The sequence below is a fragment of the Phaseolus vulgaris genome, chromosome 3, assembly GCF_051622355.1.
Source record: "Phaseolus vulgaris cultivar YP4 chromosome 3, ASM5162235v1, whole genome shotgun sequence".
Lineage (NCBI taxonomy): Eukaryota > Viridiplantae > Streptophyta > Magnoliopsida > Fabales > Fabaceae > Phaseolus > Phaseolus vulgaris.
The window spans coordinates 26425550-26434425 of NC_143500.1; the positions used below are offsets into that span (position 1 = coordinate 26425550).

The window sequence follows — 8876 nt, forward strand, 5'->3', positions numbered from 1 at the left end:
TGGACTGAAGAAGGTAACTAAGGTGAAACTTTCTTAATACTGATTGAAAAATAGTAATAAAAACATATAAGGACATGCATCTAAATTTCTGTCATGTATCTCTCCTTATTGATAGTGTTAGATAGGCCTTAGCTATTTAATGTTTACCAAGAAAGAAATTGAACATACATGAGAGAATCCATTTCCACGTGCATACATTATTAAGAAGTGGACTTTAAGTCTAGCTCAACCTTATAAAACCAGCTTATAAGGTGAGGTTTGCATCCACTTATATACATAAAATGTTCTTATCTCTAGTCGATCTGGGATCTCTAACATACATGCTTGAACTTTTTTTGTGTGTTCTTTTGTTCATGTAGTATGGTAAATGAATTTGTGCATAATTTTTTGTTCAGACACCAGGGACATGGAGGTGGATGTTAGGGGTAGCAGCAGTACCAGCTTTGATTCAAGTTCTGTTAATGTTTACACTCCCAGAATCGCCTCGTTGGTTGTACCGCAAGGTTAGATTATCATCATTGATGGATTGTCATTCATATGTGAAACTGTAAATCTTAATTGTTGTTACATTGTTGTTCCCACAAGGTAGGGAAGAGGAGGCACAAGAAATTCTGAAAAAGATTTACCCGCCTGAGGAAGTTGAAGGTGAAATTCAGGCTTTGAAGGAATCAATTGATATGGAAATTAAGGAAACAGAATCATCAGAGAAGGTGGGCATGATCAAACTTTTGAGAACCAAAGCTGTGAGAAGAGGTTTATATGCAGGCACAGGCCTTCTAATCTTCCAGCAGTTTGTGGGGATCAACACTGTGATGTACTACAGCCCCACCATTGTTCAGTTGGCTGGTTTTGCATCTAACAGAACAGCACTTCTTCTGTCACTCATCACATCTGGCCTAAATGCATTTGGTTCAATTCTGAGCATATACTTCATTGACAAGACTGGGAGGAAAAAGCTTGCTCTGATCAGTTTGTTTGGAGTTGTGTTCTCCCTGGCTATGCTAACTGTTGCTTTTCGAGAAAGTGAAATGCATTCTCCAATGGTTAGTTCCATTGAAACCTCTCAGTTCAACAACACATGTCCTGATTACAATGCAGCTGTGAACCCTGGTAAATGGAGTTGCATGACATGCCTAAAGGCTTCACCATCTTGTGGTTTTTGTGCTGCTGATGACAAGCTAAATCCATTCCACCCTTCTTCATCTTACCAACACCATGTTTCAATTTTGTGGCACACAACACTCTTACCATTATTGGGAGAGAAGGGCTAGAAAACAAGTTACTTCAATTCCAATTGTGACCACATAATGCATATAGCAGGAATTTGCATGTCAGGTTACTATTAGTTATTGGGAGGGAAAGGAATGAAACAAGTTATTTCAATTCCAAATGTTGACACCTCTAGGCATATAATTTTATATTTATTGACACTAATTTCAATTACATCTGCAGCTTTTACCCGGGGCATGTTTGATATCCAATGATGTCACAAAGAAGTTGTGTGGCAGTGATCATAGGGCATGGTACACTAGAGGGTGTCCTAGCAAATATGGTTGGGCTGCTTTAATAGGACTTGCTCTTTACATAATATTCTTCTCACCAGGGATGGGAACTGTTCCATGGGTTGTGAACTCTGAGATCTATCCCTTGAGGTATAGAGGAGTTTGTGGAGGAATAGCATCCACAGCTGTTTGGATTTCCAATCTCATTGTTTCAGAATCCTTTTTGTCCTTGACAGAAGCTATTGGGACAGCATGGACATTCATGTTGTTTGGAATTGTAGCCATTGTGGCCATTTTCTTTGTCATTGTTTATGTACCTGAGACCAAAGGGGTTCCAATGGAAGAAGTAGAGAAGATGCTAGAACAAAGATCATTGCAATTCAAGTTTTGGCAGAAGAGATATTCTGGTTCTGAGAAACAGTGACTCAAACAAGACAAAAAAAAAACCTTTAATGTGTATGTAGTTGATTAATTGAGTTGCTGAAAATCCTTATGAGATCCCTAGAGGATTGATATTAAGCTATTCTTTTTTCATTAATAAAAAATATAAATTATTATCGATTGTTTTACATTCTTTTTTTTGTCAATATTATGAAACTTCAATATCTAGAATTTGATCTTCTAACATAACCATTTTCTATTTGGCTTCTTTTTTCTCCTTTACACTAACTAATGGTAAGAACTCGTTGAGAAAGTGTTTTTCTATATCTTCTTGCATCCCCTTTAAATTTTACACTGCTCTGATTTCATGTCATGATAATTTATTTATGGCAAAAAATAGTTGAAATAGCTACTCAGTGCATTCAATTCTGAACAATAAAATCACTCTTTCTCCAATTCACTTTTTTATTAAGATGAATACGAGATTCGCGTCTTGGTGGAATCCAAATGGAATTCACATAATAAAAATTAATTTCTCAAAAAGTTAATATTAAAAAATAATGTATATTATAAAATTAAATATATGTATTTAACATTTATGCCACCGATGAGTTAGCATGAAATATAACAAATTCAAATAATTTTCTTATTACAAATATCTACAAAGTCTAAAATTTTATACTAACGACAAAAATCAATTTTCTTTAAAAATACATATAGACCAAAAAGATACCCTATATTATATTAGCATATTTAGTGTGTGGGTCAAATTTAAAGGATCATAGTTTGTGGACATACATCCATAGGTCATAATTTGAAGTAAATTCGTAACTTCACTTATCTCTTAAAATTATAAAGTTTGGATTGTTGCTAGAAAAAGAGATGCATAGCACAATTATATAAGTCACATAACATGTAATTACATTGTTTACATAATAACATGAGGGACATGAGAGTGAGGGATGTGAGGAACGTGAGAGTGAGGGAGGATCGGTGGAAGAGTCATGAGGGACGTAAACAACAACCATCTCGTCGTTACTCTACTTTCTTTTTCTCGAACTTTCCAGGGAGCCGTAGAGAAATTGATATGTTTAAAATATTTCAGAGATGGGCAAGGGTGAAAGAAGTTTTCATATTATCTACGAATTTTAATCTGTAAGTAAATTCAGCATTACGTACAAATATTACCTACGAACAACATTACCTATGGATATATTACCTACAGATTTGAATCCGTAGGTAAATTCAGCATTACCTACCAACTAATACCCACGAATCTTATTATCTACGAACTTTTACCCACGGGTCATATTACCTACGAACTTTTACCCACGGAAATCTATTACCTACCAACTATTATCATAATAATTATATTCATAATGTTAAAAATATTATTATAATATAATTAATTATAAATTCATAAATAATAAAAAAAAATTATAATAATAAAAAATAATAATCATAACTAATAAGTATAAAATATTATTAATATTATAAAATTAATAATAATAATAATAAAATTAGTAATATTAATAGTATTAATGATATTAATAATATAATAAAATTAATAATACAAGTAATAATAACATTAATAATATAAATACTATTAATAAAAATATTAATAAAATTAATATTATTTATAATATTAATATTACTTATAATATTAGTATCACTTATAATATTAATATCACTTATAATATTAATATTATTTATAATATTAATAATATTAACACTATTTATAATATTTAATAATATTAATTATATTTAATAATTTTAATAATATTTAATAATAATATTTAATAAAATTAATAATATTTCATAATATTAATAATATTTCACAATATTAATAATATTTCATAATATTAATAATATTTACTAAAATATTAATAATATTTAAATATATTAATAATAATTAAAAATATTAATAGTATTTAACAATACCTTGGGGTCATCTTGTGTTGGATCTATTGCAGTAAAGTCGTTATCAATGAATGTTATTGGAGGCATTCAGGGTCATTTCTGAGCTGACGTGGAGTGGATTGATTGGATAGCTCTAAGATGTTTCTTTCTGGTCGAATTTGAACATTCACCCCCTACAAAACCTCCGGCTATGTAATTGATTTCTTCTTTGGGAATGCCTAGTGACATTGGACCGGCTATGGTATTGACGACTTCTCGAACTCTACGTCTAGTCCAATTACTCATTTCAAGGTTTTCACTCCGAGGTCGGGTCCTTCTGACTGGACTTTCACTTCGTCTGTGTCTAGTGGGACATTGATTGCCGATATGACGACGTGAGACCCCTCGTCCAAGTTGGTCATAATGTTCCTTTGGGGTTTGTAGTTCCCTCTAGGGAGATCAGCAATGTGCAGAGGTATCAATCTTAATGAACTGACAGAGGTGTCCATCTTGGATGCGTTCTTCTACTTTATCCTCTAATGCTTGACATTCTTCGGTTGTGTGGCCGTAATTGCGATGGTATTGACAACATTTGGAAGTGTCAGCGTTTTGTGGAGTTTGCGACGACTTTAATGTTGGGATTAGTTCGGCCTGTAGGACTTCGTCTAAAATCTTTCCCTTTAGGATAGTTAGGGGAGTGTAACTATTGAATCGAGGTTCTCGATTTTCTCTAAAACGGTTCGTCCAGCCGGGCATGGGTCGGTAGCTTTTTTCATTTTCTTTTCCTTTATCCATGCTTTTAGCTTGATGACTTCTGTGATAATCAATATGTTCTTCGATATGCATGAATTTGGTTGCTCGATTCCGCAATTCGTCCATATGTTTGGCCGGTCTTTTGATCATACTTTCAGTGAATCAGCCTGGCCGAATCGCCCTGACCAAATGGTGCATAGTTATTTCCACATTCAAAGTTCCTAATGCCCCTACATACTTTATTGAACCTGTCCATGAATGCTCGCAGGGATTCTCCTCTTTCTTGCTTTACATTCAGGAGGGACAAAGAGGATGTGTGATGGGGTCGGCTAGTTGCGTATTGTGTGATAAACTTTGAGGTTAAGACTTTAAAGTTTCGTACTGAGTTAGGGGGTAGCCTCGAGAACCAACCGAGTGGTCCTTCTTGGAGGGTGGTTGGGAAGACTTTGCACCATACCTCCTTGTGTGTAGTATACAGAGTCATCTGAGTTTTGAAGACATTTAGATTCTCATCAGGATCAGTTGAACCATCATAAAGTTTGATAATTAAACCTTTTCACTTAGTTGGAAGTGGTGTATCAATTATTTCATCTGTGAAGGGGTGACCTCTAGGTCTTCTTCATTATCTAGAGCAGTATGCACTCTAGTGCTTTGGAGGGTTTGAGGAGTCTGGAGAGTAGGTGGAGGTTGTAGAGTGTGGGGAGTCGGATTGGTCTGACTATTTGGTGGTGCTTGAGACTGCCCTTCTTGTTCGTGATTTTCAAGTCATTGTTGCAAGCATTTATTTTGTTATTTTAAAAGGGACATTTCTTCTTCATATCGGCGTTGGTTTTCTTCATTGTGCAGCTGGTCCGCAATACCCTTTTGACGTAGCTCCTCCATTTGTGCTTTAAGGGCATGAATCATGGTTGTTTGTTTGTCCGGCATATGGTCAGCGGCGTTGTTTCTTGTTGACACCATAGCTTATTGATTTATTGTTGGAGATTGAATTACTATTTCGGTCCCACGATGGGCGCCAATTGTACCTGTATGAAGAATGGGGAGCCTACGTAGTACTTTGACATGTAACACAATTGCTGACATGCCGGTAGTCCTTGAGTTTCTTCGAGTCGCCTTCCTTCGCTATTGATGCTCCGCCGGTCGGGGGTACCTGCGATTGTACTCTGACGCTCAAGTCAGTGCTACTATTTCTGGTGTATTCTAATAAAAATTGAAAATGTACCTTACTCCTTTCTCAATAACTCTATTTATAGTGTTGCCCCTATGGGTTGGACATCAGTTGGTAACTGACAAGCATAGTGGTTCCTTAATGTTAGGGAAGTGCATCTTTTGGTTCAATCAGTTTTATTTGTTATATTGGGGATATTTCCTAGATATTTCGGAATGTATTTTTGACCCATTCAACGTTGAAACTGCTATTTATTATATTCATTATTATTTGACTCGGGTGGTCGGTTTCGAGGTTATCCACTCTTTGTGATGATCAAAGATTGATTGAATCTTAATCCTTTTAAAAAAGATATGTTTTCTAAAGAAAGTGAAAATTTAACCTGTTGAAATTTCAATTCAACCGGTTGTTTTACACTTAGTGGATTTTGAAAAGGATTTGAAAAGCTAAACTTTGTTGTCAAGCCAACTCAACCGGTTGTTTCGAGAATTCAACTGGTTGTTTTTTCTGGAAACCTTAACATACTTTTGTTAAGCTGTTCCAATCTGTTTTAAATTATTCAAACTGCTTTTGGTTCTTGAATTAAATGTTTTGACCATTTGATTAGAGTATAAAATGGTTGTTTTACGCTCCTAGTCATGAACTAAGAAAGAGAGTTTAATCAAAATCAGTTTTCAAGATTTCAAAGAACTTTCGGATCATTCTCAAGTGTGGGATAAGATTCTTTGTATTCTCTGTACTTTAATCTTTGATTGTATCCAGGTGTATTTTATTCCTTTCTTCCTTAATCATTGTATTTCTGGGTGACTTGGTGTTGTGCAATTTCAGAGGGTTGTTCTGAAAATTGTGTGTTGTTGCCAAAGGTGGTGTGTTCTTGAAGGGTTCAGATCATCACTTTGGTGTGTGTTTTGTAATCAAGGTTTGATTACTTAGTGAATTCTCAGTGGTTAGCTGAGAACTGGATGTAGCTTTTGGTTAAGAGTGAACCAATATAAATATTTTGTGTGAATCACTCTATCCTAACACTCTTTAATCCGCTTTAGCTTTGATTTTATAAACTGCTAGTATAAAAAAACGATTGTTTCGCAAAAACAATTGGTTGATTTTTTGCAAATCAAACTAAAAACAATTTTCTAATTGATTGATTCTTCATTGTCTTTCACTTTACCTTCAATACTTGCGAAAAACTTTCAAAAACAATTCACCTCCTCTTGTTTAAGGCCTATAATTCTAACAACATTCTCATTAGAGAAGGTCATTCGCAACTCGATGTACCCTCGGACCTCTACCTGGTCGCCTATGAAGCCTACGAGGCAGCCATCGAAGAGCTTGAGTTGATCGAGGGGAATCTGTAGCCCCAAGTAGGTATTCCAGAACATGACGTCAATCGAACTTCCTTAATCAATCAGGACCGTAGTAATATCCTAGAAATACATTTAAATACTACAATACAAATCTTATATGTTTATATACAAGCTTAGAGTTTTTCTATTTCTAATATATGATTAGGACTTATAAAAATACAAATATTTGCAATATAAAGTTCAAAACTACATCCTAAAACTCTTTAGACCCTCCGACACCTGTATGATCATCTGTTTGTGCATGTAGTCCAGTCATCGTAGTTCTGACTACACATGAATCTATTGTCTTCCAGAAGACTCGTTAAGTATGCCTTCTGGAAGACTCATTAAGTATGCTTCTACTAGAGACTAACACCTGATCCAAAGATTAGGAGCAAATCCAAGAGAAAAGATCATGGTAAGTTCAAACATTCAATATTGAGTGTCTACAACAGGACCCGATGTGTATGAACTCCCTTTCAGCTTGTGTGTATGAACTCCCTCTTAGCTTGTGTGTATGAACTCCCTCAAAGCTTGTGTGTATGAACTCCCTCTCAGTTTCTCACCACCTGATATCTTAGTCTATATGACTCAAATCATAAGTGAAGCTAGAGAATCTATGTTAAACATAGGTTTTTCATACTTAATGCCATCGAACAACAACTCACATTATCCCAAATGCATGACATCAATTTCATACAATTTTCATCATTCATATATAATACATATCATTCAATCACATAACATTTAAAAATGCATACCATTCCAAGAACTTTTCCAACATCAAAAATAATATTTAACTTTCAAACTATCAAAATATAATATTTATATATGTTCACACAACATAAAATCAAACATTTATCAAATAAAGTCCTTGCAAAAGAAATTGAAACTTGGGACCACGTCCCCTCCACATCCAGATCTTCTAGAGTAGGGTACTATACAAAAATTTAAATTAGATTCTCTTACCTGAAATTCTACTTATGAAAATTCGACCTCAAATAGGGAACCAGTCCAAAATTTAGGAACCTATAGCAAGTTATTCAAATATTACCAAATTTTAGTATGAGCTTAATCAAGTTGATAGAAATACTTTTCTCAACCGGTCCCACTAAGATTGATGACTAAATCATAGAGAAAAACAGATAATAAGAGATCTTTAGAGTAAAAATTAACTTACTCTATTTAAAAATCTGATCGACTAGAAATGAACCCTGACTCCTCAGCTATAGCATGACGTGATCAAATTTTGGAAAAGATGAGGTATGAGAGAGAAATTGAAGAGTAAAAAGAGAGGGAGAAAAAAAATAGTAAAAGAAGCTGTGGGTTTAGAAAAAAAATGAATAAAATGAAGGTGTGGGGTAGGGGCGTTGTATTATTTTTTTCTTTTACGGTTACATACAATTTGTCTTTTATTAACGTTTAATTGTTGATTTGCAAAATCTATTCTCAATAAGAAAGTTATTATGAAGTCAGAATCGATTCTCCACAGTGGTGGAATCAATTTCATGTACACTATGTAGAAGCATAATTAATAATAATTAATTTTAATAAATAATCATTAATTTTAATTATTATTATTATTATTATTATTATTATTATTATTAATATTATTATATATACACAATATATTCCCTTATATAATATAATATTATATAACAAAAATAAAATAATTTTATAAATATTAAAAAGAATATAAATAAAATTATTAAACATTACATAATAATAAAATAAAATTATAATAAAAAAATATTATATATAATTAAAAATAATACAATAATTATTATTATTTTCATAAATTATTATAAAGTTTTTACTATTATTTAAATT

General features: G+C 33.3%; 1 pseudogene; it reads left to right on the forward strand.

Annotated features, from left to right (window-relative positions):
- Nucleotides 1-677: 677 nt before the first annotated feature.
- Nucleotides 678-1926, forward strand: LOC137839385 (putative inositol transporter 2 pseudogene; annotated as a pseudogene).
- Nucleotides 1927-8876: the final 6950 nt, after the last annotated feature.